The 16,189-nt window shown below is 46.4% G+C and overlaps 1 non-coding gene across 1 annotated transcript; it reads right to left on the reverse strand.

Annotated features, from left to right (window-relative positions):
• Positions 1–15,845: 15,845 nt before the first annotated feature.
• LOC118593623 lies at positions 15,846–15,953 on the reverse strand. Its single transcript, XR_004946285.1, has one exon. It is a non-coding gene; the product is annotated as a U6 spliceosomal RNA (small nuclear RNA).
• Between the last annotated feature and the right edge of the window lie 236 nt (positions 15,954–16,189).

The raw sequence follows: 16,189 nt of genomic DNA on the forward strand, positions 1-16,189 counted from the left end.
TCCTCGTCCATCACGTTCGGCTCGTTTTTTTTTTTATTTTTGCATGTTGGTGCTCTGCGCTGTCCCCGCTTCAGCTGTGTTTTCAAAATATTTCACAGCAAATGGGCCCTTGTGAACGGCAGGGGCGGGAATGACGTTTATAGCCATGCTGCTTCCCAAAGACCTCGCTGCAACGTTCGTTCTGCACCATGGAAACACTCGCGCAGATTTTTACAGAGAATAACTTTTAAGGTTCGGGCACTGAAGGAGGTCCTTAATATTTAATATGCGGGGATGATGGTGTTTCTAAAATACTGAACGCTTTAAAGCTGCTAATGTGAGGCTAGGAGGATTATCGGGAGATAACTCTGTCTCCTGAACACAGATGCCCTGGCCCACAGACCGTGTTCTCTGCTGTTAAGATGCAGGCAGATGGAACTAATCGCTGAGGGGGGGGAGGCACAAAATCTGAAATCCTTTAACTGTGAGAATGAACAAAATAGGATTCTAGGTCCTGTGAAGTTATAGATCTGTTGTTATTACACCCAGGCGAGAAACAGGGCCTCCATGAGGATTCCAGGATAGGAAAAAAAATCACACAAAGTATTTTCTACCGGTGGGCGTCTCATCAATATGTAAGCGGGACAAACCCGGGAGCACATGACCTTCAATCTTTTCCCATTCCATCCTTTAGCGTGTAGCTCTAACTGCTTATTTATTATTTTCACCTTTCGGTAATCAGAAATGACCATTTCAACAGTCTGGCAGCTTCTGCCTCCACAAGTAAAATAACCAGATAATGGTCAGTTGGGGTTATGTAACATTTCCTTGTCAGGATGGAAGGTTCCAGAAGGCTTTTCTTCTAACAAGGAAAGTCCACATCATTTATTACTAACATTCAGTTTACTGCTCCCCAGACCTACTGTCAGAATGAGTTCACTTTTTATCCCTTGGTTGTACTTAAATTCCTGTTACGAAGAAGTCCCAAGTAATAAGCAAGCATTTGTCATTTAAAATACAAACTAATCATTAACTTTTCAGGGATACAAACCTCCTGAGCAAACTGTTAAACCTTCACAGCGAGCTCCATACACTGTGAAATACACAAAGTAGATGTTACATAAATATTGGTTGGTTATTTGATGAATTACTATCTAACACTTAATTATTCCCAGTGTGCATGTGAAGAAACATACTCCCCACTAACATGGAACATTCTATGCTGAGAATACAGAAATCAACTTGAATTGGTCTCTATAAATGCACTTAAGGAATGGGGGAGAGTGAGGCATCAGAAGTTAAAGGTGTGGCCAAGAACACGATGCATATTAATTGAGGAAAGAGCTGGAAAGACAACTGGTTAACTTGGCTGCTGGAGCTATGTTGTCGTATCCAAGGCCGGCGCTATGGGGTGAGGCCAGTCAGTGATTGTGTAAAAGGAGAGTTACTGCTGCAACCTTCCCAATCTCACGGTGTCGGATGAAGAAATGACAGGAAGGCACGTGTGTGGCTATGACAGGTTAATGGTGGGGGGTGAGGGGGGGCAGTTCCTCAGTTGTCGGAATCCTGCAACTGTGCCCCTAGTCTGCACAGTTGGTGCTCTTCCAGATACGCCACACTGGCTTTGTTCCTGCCTGTGTTCCCAAAAGAATGACTCCAGCTGTACATCTGCTTTTTGAGGACTGGTTCGGCTGCCACAAGGAGGACATGATGAGAGAGAGCATCCTGAGGCGATGGGGAGTGATTGTTCACTGCCAGGAAATGACAGCACAAGACAGGCAATGTTTGTGTGGCAACCCATGACGGGAGCTTGATTGAGCCAAATGTCACGCTGTTCTGTGAGGGCAGGAAGCAGAGCCGGGTACTGGCACTTTCCACAAACAACAGCAAGGCTCCTAAACCAGTGGCTTTCCAGGTTGTGTCCATGTGTGACATGCCAGGCACTCTTCGGTGTTTTCAGCCATGTTCAGGCTCAGCGGAAAGGAAAGGCTATTAATACCGTTTTCGTGACAAAGGACAATGGGGCAAGCTGGCTCAAACGTAGTGCCACAAATGCAAAACCACCATCAATTCCCAAATTGGCAAGTGTTGTCTTATAGGATGGCTTCAGCCCTAGGAACAATGAGGTCGGCTCCTGGGATGGAAACACAGCATCTGGGGAGAGCCTAGGAGTCCACACTGGCGGTGGACGTGTGGGAGGCGGAGCCTGGGGCAAGCCCCAAGATGTTTGGCTGCCAGGGCAAGCAAAACTCCACTCTCCTTCTCTTATTGGATAGGAAATCACGGGAAGCATCCAGGGTGAGATGGAAACAGAGGTGGAGAAGGCTGTGTTCAAGCACTGGTGCCGGGAAAGAGGGCAGGGAAAAGAGCAGCAATGTAAACTGGACCCACAGCCGATGCTGAATGCAGAAAGCAGCCCAAGCCCGCCTCTTTGTACTACCAACAAGCGCTTCCTTCACAGTGGATGCCATAGATAAATCCTGTCAGAACAGAGACACTAGCTTACACAGCCATTCTACCATTGTTCTCACCAACACCAGCAAGTGATTTGTTTCATTGAGAAATCTGAAGGCAGGTTAGGGAAACCGCTCGGTGTGGAAAGGTGTTTGCACCCAAGTTCCAGCCCCTGGACTCCCAGGGTGGAGAGAGACCTGACTACTTCAAATTGTCCTCTGACCTCCACACACGCACACCATGCCCAAGTGCGCACATAGACACATACAAATAAATGTAAATTTTTTCTTAATAAGTTTGAGGGTTGAGGAGATGGCTCAGTGACTCAAAGGCTTGCCACACTGGCACTGAAATGTGGATCCTCAGAACCTATATGGGTACGGTAGCACGGCTGTAATTCCAGCACTCTGAAAGCAAAGACCAGGGACTCCCCAGAGCAAGCTAGACAGCCAGATTAGCATTATTAGTGAGTTCTAGTTTCAAGCGAGGCACCACACCTTAATAAACAAGCAAGGTGCCAAGGGATACGGGAAGATTCCTGAGACCAATATTAGTTTTCCACACACAAACAGATGAGGAACATAAAAGAAATCTGAGCAAAGTGCCTGGGATACAGCTTGGTTGGCACAGTGTTTGCCTAGCAATTCATGAAGCCTGGGTTTGATTTCAAGTGCTCCATAAATGTAGCATGGCAGCATAATCCCAGCACTCCAGAGGTGAAGGCAGGAAAATCAGAACTTCAAGGTTATCCTGGGCTGCACAGAGCTTGGCACCAGCTGGAATACATGAGACCTTGACTCAAACTAATCAGTCAATATTTTTTTAAAAAGAAGAAATCAGAGCCAGTCAGGCATCATAGTAGGTAGTTATCTATGCCTGAATTCATAGCATGGAGTAGTGGGAACCAGAGGATCAGTGTTTAGCTGAAGATGATCTTGGACATCCTCTGGCATGTGTGAGCACTCGGGGATGGACACACACACCTGTTCACATGCATGGCCTTGAAGAGGATGAGGATTGTGGGCCCTGACTTCTTTTTGTCCCCTGGCCATGATGTGGGCATACATTTCCATCATTACCACCCTGTACCCTGACTAGAGGCCCACAAACAACATTTGGAGGTTCTAAAACCACGAGCCAAAAGAAGCCTGTTTGTTTGTTTGTTGAGACAGGGTTTCTCTATGTAGCCCTGGCCAGCCTGGATCTTGCTCTGTAGACCAGGCTGGCCTCAAACTCAGAGTTCTGCCTGCCTCTGCCACCACTGCCCCACTGAACCTGTTCCTTTTTATCAGTTGATTATCTCACATCTCTAATGCAGAGATGATCTGCACATGTACAAGCATGTAGAAGTTTTTTCCACACACACCATCCACATTCTATCTCTTAGTTACCAGGACCAGCTGGTGAGTGGAGTCTTACTCTGTCTTAGTTAGGGTTTCTCTTGCTGTGAAGAGACACCCTGACAATGGAAACTCTTACAAAAGAAAACATTTAATTGGGGCTTGGCTTGCTTACAGTTTCAGAGGTTAGTCAAAGGCAGACATTGTACTACAGAGGTAGTTGAGAGTTCTACATCCAGATCAATAGGCAGCAAGAAAAGAAAGAAAATCACAGCAGGCGGATCTCTGTGAGTTCGAGGCCAGCCTGGGCTACAGAGTGAGTTACAGGATAGCCAGGGCTACACAGAGAAGCCCTGTCTCAAAAAAACAAAAAAAGAAAAGAAGAAAAAGAAAGAAAGAAAGAAAGAAAGTCACTGGGCCTGTCTTGAGCTTCTGAAACTTCACTGCCAACCCCCAGTGACACACTTCCTCCAACAAGGCCACATGTCCTCTCAAATAACGCCATTCCCTATGAGCCTAGGGGGGTTTCATTCAAACCACCACATGCTCCCTTCTACCACTTGAGGACTAAGGTAACAGCTCAACATAACACCATGATCCTCTAATGCTCATGCGCAGAGTCAATAATCACAAAGGAACATACAGTATCAGGATGGAACTGTGAATGGTCACAGCACACCATGAAGATTCAGTCAGTGCCCAGACCCATCACACCTCCCTCCTCCAGGCTGATGCAGTGCTTTAGGTGTCCTGGCCTCTGGCCTGAGGGTACTCCCTCCGCTGTCTTTGAACCTGAGAGCGAGGGGAAAGTTCAAGCCCCTCGCCTGTGTCTAGATCTTCACTGGGCTCCTTCACCACTCTACTTCAACCACACCGACTACAGAGCTGCTCTCTGGTCCCCATTCACACTTCTGAGCCATTGCTTTCCCAACACTCCTCCCATACTTGCCTTCCCCAACTGTCCCTGCCCCCCTGCAGGCTCCAGGAATACTCTTTGCCACGTCCTTGTCTTCCTGGGAGACACTGTACCCCCTTTTTTTCTTCTTTTAAGACAGGGTGTCACTGTGTAATTCTGGTTGGCCTGGAATTCTCTGTGTAGACCAGGCTGGCCTCTAACTGGGATTAAAGATGTGTTCCAGCACACATGACACTCAGAGGTTTTGTTTTTGTCTTTGATATTTAAGGACTTAATCCATTTGGTACTGAGTTCATTTATCATCAGAGGTGAAGATTTCACTTTTATCCTTTTTCATAGAATGATTTCTTCTCCAACTCCATCTATGGTGTTTTCTTCCTTTCTTCACTGGTCTCAGATGCCATCGCTGATGGAAATGCCATCACAGGTCCCTTCTACTACATTCTGTTCCACTGTTCAGTGCATGTGGCTAGGGGGATACTTCCTTGGTTTTTGTTTGTTTGTTTGAGTTTTTTGTCCTACCCCCCACCCCCTAGACAGGGTTTCTCTGTGTAATAGTTTTGGCTGCCCTGGAACTCGATTTGCAAACCAGGCTGGCCTTGAACTCAAAGATCTACCTGCTTCTGCCTCCCAAGTCATGGGATTAAAGGTTTTTGGTTTTGTTTTTTGTTTGTTTGTTTTTTGAGACAGGGTTTCTCTGTATAACAGCTCTGGATGTCCTGGAACTTGCTTTGTAGACCAGGTTGGCCTCGAACTCATAGAGATATGCCTGCCTCTGCCTCCTGAGTGCTGGGATTAAAGGTATGTGCTACCATCCTAGGCTCTCAGTTGAATTTTTAGAAGGCAGAAAAGCAAATAATAAAATGTCACTGTCTCTGTACATCTTTGAGCTGCTGTAATGAAACACCTGACATTGTATACACAAAAGGAAGTTCTAATTTGGCTCACAGCTCTAATCCAAGGTCATGGATTAGAGGTCTATTCAAGGTCATGAGAGCCTACAGCTAGAGACCGCCTGCTTGCTGGCAGAATCCTACAACAGAGCAGGTGTTAGATGGCCAGAGATGGCAGACCCAAGAGCTCCAACCACACTGGTGTTTAGAGCTGACCCACTCTTGGGATGGCTCATTAATCCATTAATTCCGAGGGCAGGTTAATCCACTCATTTCTGAAGAATCCTAATCAGCTCTGAAAGGTCCCACCTCCTAATGTCTCATAGCGCAGATTACAGTTTAACGTGTTCTTCAGGGGCATGAGCCATTTCCAAACCTTCATGCTCTGCCTTTCTCTGCCATGCTCTGCCTAGAGCCCTTTCTGCACACCCTCACCAACTCTGCCAAGGTTAAAGAGGCTGTGTGTCCACTTCCAGGCTCTGGTCCTCAGGTCTCCTATGTGAACTGACCTACCAGGTGTTTCCTGAGCCACCAAGCTCCCCTGGCTGGATCAGGTAGGATTGCTGAGCCCAGGGAAAGATTTCCTCCCAGTCAGGTGGCCAGGCAGTCACATCCCTCATGTCAGCTGGCCCAAGCTGCTGCAAACAGTGAAGCAAGCTCCTTGCCTTGTGACCATCATGGCCGAAAGGCCAGGGGCTGGCAAGAGCACTCATATCAGAGAGGAATTTTGGCTCCAGCAAGAGATGAAATATAGGTAGAAAACTGCAGTATTACCATCTGGCTCTTGGGGAAGAGAGAAAAATGAAAGAATTTCTCACTTTCAAATACAAAATCTGGGATGCAAAGACAAGACAGAAGACAAAAGCAGCTTTAAAAAAAAAAAGGTTCCACTCAAGCCCATGGTGGCCCTGACCTCACTAAAAGTAGTCCAGGTTGATGTCAAACTCCCAGTAATTCTCCTGCTTCAGCCTCTGAAGTATTAGGATTACAAGTGCATGCCACCATTCCCAGCTAAGAATAGCAATTTACACTAATATTAAAGCACACTCATAACAGATGGAAGCATGCTTCTGATTTCCCCCACTTGGTCCCCTTGAACCAATGGTTGTCAAGTTTTAACACCATACAGGGGTTAAAATAGACACGAGACCAGACCCCCATCGAGTTCCTGACTCTGTTCTTCTAAGATGAGTGTGCATTTCCGACATGTTCCCTGGTGACGCTGCTGCTTGCCCGTGTTCAGGGATTCCGAAGGGATGTTCAAGACCAGGAGCAAGAACGGTGAGAGGCCCTTGAAGCTCATTCTGGTGATTTCTGAAGAAAAACTATAGAAACCCAGGAGCTAGAAAGAAGGTTCAGTCAGTAAAAGTGCCTGCTTTGCAAGCATGGGGACTTCAGTTCATACCCCTAGAAGCCACCCAAAGACAGGCAGATTCCAGGCCTCACTGGTGGCAGATCTAACCAATCAATGTGTACTGGGTCCAAGGAGATATTGGTGAAATTATTAAGGCCTCAATGGGGGTTGGAACTTCCAGGCCAAGGCTGGAATGGCCACCCACTACAGTGAGAGACCCTGCCTTATCAATAGATAAGGTGGAAAGCAATTGATCTCCATTTACACCAGCATGTACACTCTATTGCGCGTGCACACACACACACACACACACACACACACACACACGCACACACGAGCAGCAGGGACCAATGTCAGCTATGAGCCTCTGAAAACAAAGCATTTTGGTCAATTGATAGATTCCATTTCAAAACCTACTCTGTCTGCCATTCCTGCACCTTGGTGCTGTTCATGGCACTGGCCACCATCTTTTCTGGCATCGCAGCTACACTCAGACCTCCCCTAAATCTCAAGATCATCAAAATTCCAACCAAGAAGTATATTGGCATCAGTCAGACTCAGGAGTCAAAATGAAGGATGCTGTGGGACTCCAGGGCACCAGCAGCACCCTGCAGAGAAGATCCAAGGGCCAGGGTCTGATGCCCAATGCAGTTATGTGAGCAAGGAGAAGGCAAAGCACACTCTTCACAGTGGCTTCTATGAGTTCTTGGTCCACAGCATCAAGGAGCTGGAAGTTCTGCTGATGGGTAACAAAGCATTGTGTCAAGACTGCTCACAGGGCTTTCTCTCAGAACTATGTGGACAATGGAAAGATCAGTTGCTGCTGATCCTGATCCACCAACCCCAACACCAGACTATACAGCAAAATGTGAAAAAATCTCTCTCTCTCTCTCTCTCTCTCTCTCTCTCTCTCTCTCTCTCTCTCTCTCTCTGTCTGTGTGTGTGTGTGTGTGTGTGTGTGTGTGTGTGTGTGTGTGTATCTTTATTTTCAAGACAGGGTTTCTCTTTGTGTGGCCCTGACTGTCCTGGAACTCACCCTGAAGGCCAGACTGGTCTCAAACTCATAGATATCCTCCTGACTCTGCCTCCAGAGTGCTGAGATTGAAGGTGTGTGCCACTACCATCCTTGGTGACATAAGTTTGAGACCAGCCTGGTTTATATGAGACCCCATCTCAAATGCAAACAGATAAAAATCAACTTATACCTTCTAGGTTAGGGTCATGGATGGAATCTTTAGTGAATTTGATATTGTTCTTTTTATTAAATCACAGGCTTTCTGGGTATGCAAGCCACCACAGCACCCTAATCTCGCACAGCACTCTAACCAAAGTTGTCCCTCAAAAAACAGGAAATGACTGGCCCTATCTACTGAGGGATGAGCATTTGGTGTGAACATTGTCTTGGCTCATTGTCTATTTTTTTCCCCCCAAAGCTGAGGACCAAGCCCAGGGCCTTGCACTTGTTAATCAAGCACTCTACCACTGAAGTAATCCCCAACTCCATCTATTAAATTTTTTTGTTTGTTTGTTTGTTTGTTTTCAAGACAGGGTTTCTCTGTGTAGTTTTGGTGCCTGTCCTGGATCTCACTCTGTAGACCAGGCTGGCCTTGAACTCACAGAGATACGCCTGGCTCTGCCTCCCGAGTGTTGGGATTAAAGGCATATGCCACCACCGTCCAGCTTGTCTATTAAAGTTTTTATTCCTCAAAAATGCAAAACAAGGCAGAAGCAGGCCAGAGTTGTTCCAGAGAAATCCTGTCTCAAAAAACAAAACAAAAACAAAAGAGTAGCATTATGATCACACGAGGCATAAGGCCTGTCTGGTTAAGCCCTTCTTGCCTACTTTCCTTCCTTCCTCTCTCCCTCCTTCCTTCTTTCCCTCCCTTCTAGCTCACAAGTGAGGACATTTGATCTTTTTCCAACCCATCTGAGACACACCCTAACAGCATTTTAGGATTTATTGCTTCGTTATAACTGTGTCTGCCTGGGCCTACAGAAGTGTTGGAATTCTTTTCTTTCCATGTAACACGGGCAGTCACAGCTTTTGGACACAGAGATGTTGGTTATGGTTAGTGAACTGTTGCTGAGGTGGTACCAATCCAAGTCTCCCAAAGCAAGGATGCAGGAATAGAGCAAAGATACAAGGAGAGCGGGAGTTTATCTCCAAGTAACATGGAAGGAAAACCTAAGCTTAAAGGCTGAAGCAACAGTCTCTAGTGTGAGTCACAACAGAATGTCAACTGATAATCAGAAAAAGTGCTTGCCACCAAGCCTGAAGGGCAGAGTTCAATCCCTGGACTCACACTGTGAATGGAAAGAACTGACGCACACAAGTTGTTCTCTGCTCTCCACACATATCACACACATGCTGTGATACACACTCTCTCTCTCTCTCTCTCTCTCACACACACACACACACACACACACACACACACACACACAGAGAGAGAGAGAGAGAGAGAGAGAGAGAGAGAGAGAGAGAGAGAGAGACAGTGTTTTTCTGTGTAGCCTTGGCTGTCCTGGAACTAGCTTTGTAGACCAGGCTGGCATGGAACTCACAGAGATTCACCTGCCTCTGCCTCCTGAATGCTGGGATTAAAGGTGTGTGCCACCACTGCCCAGCAATAAAAAATTTTTAAGAGATCAATTGTATTATCCAGAAGGGGAGGGTACGAGAGTTGGAGAGGAGGGAGAGGTAGGGACAAGGAGAAAGAGGAGACTGGTGTCCATTCAGCTTTGTAAGGATCATGATTCTCAAGTCTGCATCCTTAAACCAAAAAACACTTTTTTTTTTGGGGGGGGGGGGCGGTCCAAGACAGGGTTTCTCTGTGTAGCTTTGCTCCTTTCCTGGAACTCACTCTGTAGCCCAGGCTGACCTCGAAATCACAGAGATCCGTCGGGCTCTGCCTCCCGAGTGCTGGGATTAAAGGCGTGCGCCACCACTGCCCAGCCAAAAACCACTTTGATCTGTGATGACTGAGTCCAGGTAAACTCAGCCTGACTCTCACATCAGTGGCTGAGGCCCACACAGGATGAAGACAAAGGGTTAGGAGCAAGGTAACATCCCCAGAGGCCAACAACTCCCGACCTAAGAAGGCCTCATGGCATCTCCAGTTCACTTTTGCTCAGGAAGCCGAGGGTTTGTTTGGCTTGGATCCTCATTATCTCCAGCTTTATTTTCAAATTTGCTTTCCCTGAACAGCACACCGTCAGAGGAGGCGCCTTGGCTTCTTCCCAGCCTGCAAACCCTGGATGTGTATGAACTGTGTCCTGAGGCTTGGAGTCATGGCAATCTTGTGATAATTCTAGACTCTCGGAATCCTTTCATCTGAAGATCTCAAAGACATGGGCGAACATGAATTATTCTCACAGCACTGCTTAGAAGTAAATAGATATTAGCACTCTAGCTGCTCCTCCCAGAGAATTCTTTGCCTGTATCTATGCACTTCAGGTTCCATTCCATCATTTACTCTACTGACGTATCGTGGTACTAGGGATGGTGTCCAGGACTGTGTGCATGCTAAACAGGTGCTCTTCCACTGGCCTTTACCCCCAGCCTCACATTACTTACTTTAAAAATAAACCTCTTTCCAATTAGCAGGGGAAATGAAATTGCCTAAGTACACAGCTATGGGTGGGAGCCTGGACGGTAGAGTTCTGTGTTCAGCACAGCCTCTGCCCTCCAGGACTTTACAGTCTAGACTGAGTATGTGCCATGTGCCTGTAATCTTTTTTTTTTTCCTCCCGGAGCTGAGTACCGAACCCAGGGCCTTGCACTTGCTAGGCAAGCGCTCTACCACTGAGCTAAATCCCCAACCCCAACCTGTAATCTTGTAATCCCAGAATTTGGGAGGTAGAGGCAAGAGGATCAGGAGTTTCAGTCTAACCTCTGCTGCATAAGGAGTTCAAGGCCAGTCATGTGGGGCGATGCAAGATCCTGTCTTTAAAAAAAAAAAAAAAAAAGAGCCCTGTGGTGGTGGTGGCGGCGGCGGCGGTGGCGCAGGCGCAGCACACCTTTAATTCCAGCACTCAGGAGGCAGAGGCAGGTGGATCTCTATAAGTTCAAGGCCAGCCTGGTCTACAGAGTTAGTCCAGGACAGGCTCCAAAGCTACAGAGAAACCCTGTCTCAAAAAAAAAAAAAAAAAAAGTCCAGGCATGGTGGCACACACCTTTAATCCCAGCACTTGAGGCAGGGGGATCTCTGAATCTGAGGCCAGCCTGATGTGTAGAGTTAAACAAACAAACAACAACAACAACAACAACAACAAAAAAACCTGTCTCAAAAAGCCAGAAACAGGGCTGGAAAGCTGGCTTAGTAAAGAGCACTGGCTATTCTTCTAGAAGACCCGGGTTGAATTCCCAGTACCCACACGGCAGCTCACAGCTGTCTGTAACTCCAGTTCCAGGGGATCCAATACCTTCTTCTGACCTCCTTAGGCACCATGAACACATGTAGTGCAAATACTTACATGCCAGCAAAACATCCACACACACAGAGTAAAAATAAATTTTTTAAAAGCCAAAAACAAAAAAACAAACAAGCAAAACAAAACACCAAGCCCCGGAGCGGTGGCTCAGCAGCTGAGAGCACTGCTGTTCTTGCAGAGAACCCAGGGTTGGTTCTCAGCACCACACAGTCGCTCACAATCAGTCTCATAACCCAGCACTCCAATTCTTTTTTGTTGGTTTTTGTTTGTTTGTTTGAGACAGGGTTTCTCTGTGTAACAGTCCTGGCTGTGCTGGATCTTGCTCTGTAGACCAGGCTGGCCTCGAACTCACAGAGATCCGCCTGCCTCTGCCTCCCGAGTGCTGGGGTTAAAAGGGCAAGTCACCACCACCAGAACTCTACTTCTAATCTGATGCCCACTTCTGGTTTCCAAGGGCACCAGGCACACATAAGGTACACATGCATACACAGTGCAAGCCAACACTAATACACATAAAACAAAAACATATTAAAATAATTTTCCAAAAAAAAATGAACAAGAGAGACCAAAAAAGCTGTTCAGAATCTATCAAAGCGCTAAAAGCAAGTGCATGACAAATAACAATATACAAATTTTCATACATGACAGAGTATGACTAATGTAAACCGAAAGAACCGTTATGGGTGCTGGTATCTGTCCTTCAGGTCAGTCACACATACTGCTCCCTCAGCATCTTGGTGCTGTCCTTCCCTTCTGCTGGGGAATAGTATTTTAAGGTGTGCTACTTTTGCTTATGTTGCATTTAACTCTGTGAAGCCGTGTAACTGTGCCTGTCTAAAACACCTGATGGGCTAATAAAGAACTGAATGGCCAATGGTGAGGCAGGAGAAAGGGTAGGTGGGGTTGGCAGGCAGAGAGAAGAAATGAAGAAATCTGGGAGGAGAGGAGGAAGTAGCCAGAGAAGGAGGACCACCCCAGGGGCCAGCCACCCCAGCTACCCAGCAAGCCACGGAATAAGAGTAAGATTTATAGTAAGAGAATGAGAAAAGCCCCAAAGTCAAAGATAGATGGACTGATTTAGAATTAAGTCAAGCTGGCTAGCAACAAGCCAAGCTAAGGCCAGGCATTCATACTTAAGAATAAGCCTCCGTGTGTGATTTGTGAGCTGGGTGGCAGTTCCCCCCAAGAGCAAGAACAACCAAAAACAGCTTCTGGAGTGCCTTTGTGCATGCACACAGACACACTCAGTTCATGGAGGAGGATGGGTTTATAATGGACTTTGGATTTTTTTTAAATTTCTGTTTCTATGTGCACTGGTTTTTGACCTGCATGTGCGTGTGAGGGAATCAGATCCCCTGGAACTGGAGTCACAGACAGTTGTGAGCTGCCATGTGGGTGCTGGGAATTGAACCTTGGGTCCTCTGAAAGAGCAGCCAATACTCTTAACCACTGAGCCATCTCTCCAGCTCCCTAAAATAGACTTTAGTACAAATTGTGTAACTCTTCTTTCCTTCCTTTCCTTTTTCCTTTGCTTCTTTCTATGCCCTCTTCTCCATTTCTCTGTCAGATGCTGCCATAAGCCTCAGTCCTTGGGGCTTGCTCTTTCTCCAAATTCCGCTCCCCTTCCACCAAGCAGTGGCCTGCCCCCTCCCTGCTGACTTTGCCATCATTTTGGGACCCTGACTCTGGAAGGCATGACTTCCCTTCTTCCTCTTCCCCATCTCCTTCCTCTCGTTATTGGCTGAGGTCTCTAACTTGCTTGCCATGTTGTTTTTCTCGTAAACTTTCATAAAATGGTCCTTGGGCTTCCACAAAGTGCAGATTGTTAAGACCCTTTGCAGACCTAGGGAATGAAAAAACGGGAAGGACCCTTGTGATCAGCCTCTTTTTAATCCCCCCCCCTTTTTTTTTTCTTTTTGGTTTTTCAAGACAGGGTTTCTCTGTGCAGCCCTGGCTGTCCAGGAACTCACTCTGTGGATCAGGCTGGCCTCGAACTCAGAGATCTGCCTGCCTCTGTCTCCCCAGTGCTGGGATTAAAGGTGTGCGCCATCACTGCCTGGCTGCCTGCTCAGGTTTAAGGATGAGTCTTTGAAGCAGGTTAGCCCAAACACAGTAAAGCTTTCTTCTCTCCATTCAGTTTGGGCTCTACATGTTCAAACAAACAAACAAAACACACCAATTGTTAGAATTCAGTTTTAAGTTTTTGTCATGTAAAAAAATTTAAATATATATACAAGCAGGCAAAACAGAACAATAAACCGTCATTTTGAGATTAACACAAGACTTTACAACCCTCTTTCTTGCTACGATTCCAGCCAGCAATTTTACCACACCCGGCTCTTGAATTGTTCCTATAGCATTATAAATTATTCTAATTCACTCCTACACACTTCATTTTGTAGCTTTTTTTTCTTTTCTTCCATGTAACTCTGACTGACCTGGAAGTTACTATGTAGACCAGGCTGTCCTGAAATTCAGAAATCTGCCTTCTTCTGACTCCAGGGAGCTAGGATTAAAGGCATGTGTCATGCACAACACCCAACTAACCATCAAGGAGCCCCTTAAACATGTGTTTTGTTTGTTTTTTCTCTTTTCTGGGACAGGGTCTCATGTAGCTCAGGCAGGCACGGGAGGGTAAAGTTTAACTTCTTCCCGTCTTGCCTCTACCTCCTGAGTGCTGGCACCACAGGCATGTACACTGTGCCTGATTTTATGTAGTATTAGGGACTGAACCCAGAGCTCCGTGCATGCTAGGCACTCTACCAGCTGGACTATACATATCCCCAGACTCTCCTCATCTTCCTCCTCCTCCTTCTAAAGTCTATGTACATACGTGTTTGCCTACATGTCTGTGTACTGCCCTCGCACAGTGCCCACAGAAGCCAAAGAGGAGCTGGAGTTATAGGTGTTATGAGCTGCCATGTGGGTGCTGGGAACTGAACCCAGATCCTCTGGAAGAGCAGTTACTCCTCCCAATCACGGAGTCACCTATCCAGCCCCCTCCTCACCTCCTCTTCTGCCTCCTCTTCTTCTTCGACTGAGTCTATGTAGCAAATATAGGCCTCAAACTCTTTTTTAAAAGGATTTCATTATTTGTAATCATGCACGAGTCTCTGTGTGGTCAGGTGTAAGCCAGCTACCCAGGAGGTCAGAGGAGTTGGGTCCTCTAGGCTGCCTGATGTGGGTACTAGGAACTGAACTCAGGTCCTGTGCATGAGCTGTTCAGATGGCACTTAGCCGTCTATCTCTCCACCCCCCTCAAACTCTTTTTTTTTTTTTTTTGGTTTTTCAAGACAGGGTTTCTCTGTGTAGCTTTGCGCCTTTCCTGGATCTCGCTCTGTAGACCAGGCTGGCCTCGAACTCACAGAGATCTTCCTGCCTCTGCCTCCCGAGTGCTGGGATTAAAGGCGTGCGCCACCACTGCCCGGCATCCCCCTCAAACTCTTAATCTTCCTGCCTCAGTCTCCCGAATTCTGGGGTTGATTACAGGTATGGACCACAAATTCTGGCTTTTTTTCTCTGAATATTTTCAATCCACAATTGATAAGATCTGTAGATGCAGAATCCATCAATATGGAGGGTCAATCTGTATGTAATCCAGAAAAAGGCACTGAAAGAATTAACTTAAAAACTCACTTTCCCTGCTGGGCACACTTTTAAATCCCAGCAATCGGGAGGTAGAGGCAGGTGGATCTCTGAGTTCAAGGCCTGCCTGGTCTACCAAGTGAGTTCCAGGAAAGGCGCAAAGCTACACAGAGAAACCCTGTCTTGAAAAAAACAAAACAAAACAAAACTTTCCAGTATATTTGAATAACTATCTTAAGATTTCAAAAATGTAGGGCTGGTGAGATGGCTCACTGACACCACAAATGGCTGCTGTTCGTTCTTCAGTGTTTTGGGGACCCACTACCCAGCTCCCAAATTAATTCACACACACAGGCTTACTTATATTACTTATGAATGCCCAGCCTTGGCTTGGCTTAGTTTCCAGCCAGCTTTCTTTCTTTATCTTAAATTATTTTGTCTACTTTTTGCCTCTGGGCTTTTCCTGTTCTGGTTGTGTAGCTGGGTGGCTGGCCCCGATGTCCTCCCTTTCTTCTTGATCTCTCCCTCTCCAGAGTTCTCCCTCTCTATCTTCTCCCTGCCTGCCAGCCCCGCCCATCCTTCCTCCTGCCTTGTCATTGGCCAGTTCTTTATTAAGCCATCAGGTGTTTTAGACAGGCACAGTAACACAGCTTCACAGAGTTAAGCAAATGCAACATGAACAAAAGTGACAGACCTTCAAATAATATTCTACTACAGCTGACCACCTGAGTTTGATCACCAGGACTCACCCCCTAGAAGAGGTCATCCTCTGACCTCCACATATGCCCTGTCCTCCTCCGTCTCCAAAAACAATGAAAAAATTTCAAAAAGTCAATATCCTAGGACATCTGGTCAATTATCTTCTTTTTAAAAAAGATTCATTATTATTACTAATTTTAAATATGGAAAGCTTCACAAATTTTTGTATCATCCTTGCGAAGAGGCCATGCTAACTGTCTCTATGTCATCCCAATTTTTAGTATACATGCTGCCAAAGCAAGCATTATTATTTTTATTTATGTGTATCTGTATGTGGGTATGTGCCCATGAGTGCAAATGTCATAGGAGACCCCCTGGAGCTGGAGTTATAGATAGATGTGAACTGCCTGATGTGAACGCCATTGCTCCAGCACTGCTGACCATTCTCTAAGATTCCCTTTGTCTCCGGGTGGTGATGGGACATGCCATCCCAGCACTCAGAGGCTCTCTGAGTTCGAGGCCAGTGTGGTCTACAGAGAAG

Source organism: Onychomys torridus, chromosome 11, assembly GCF_903995425.1.
Source record: "Onychomys torridus chromosome 11, mOncTor1.1, whole genome shotgun sequence".
In the NCBI taxonomy this organism is placed as follows: Eukaryota; Metazoa; Chordata; class Mammalia; order Rodentia; family Cricetidae; genus Onychomys; species Onychomys torridus.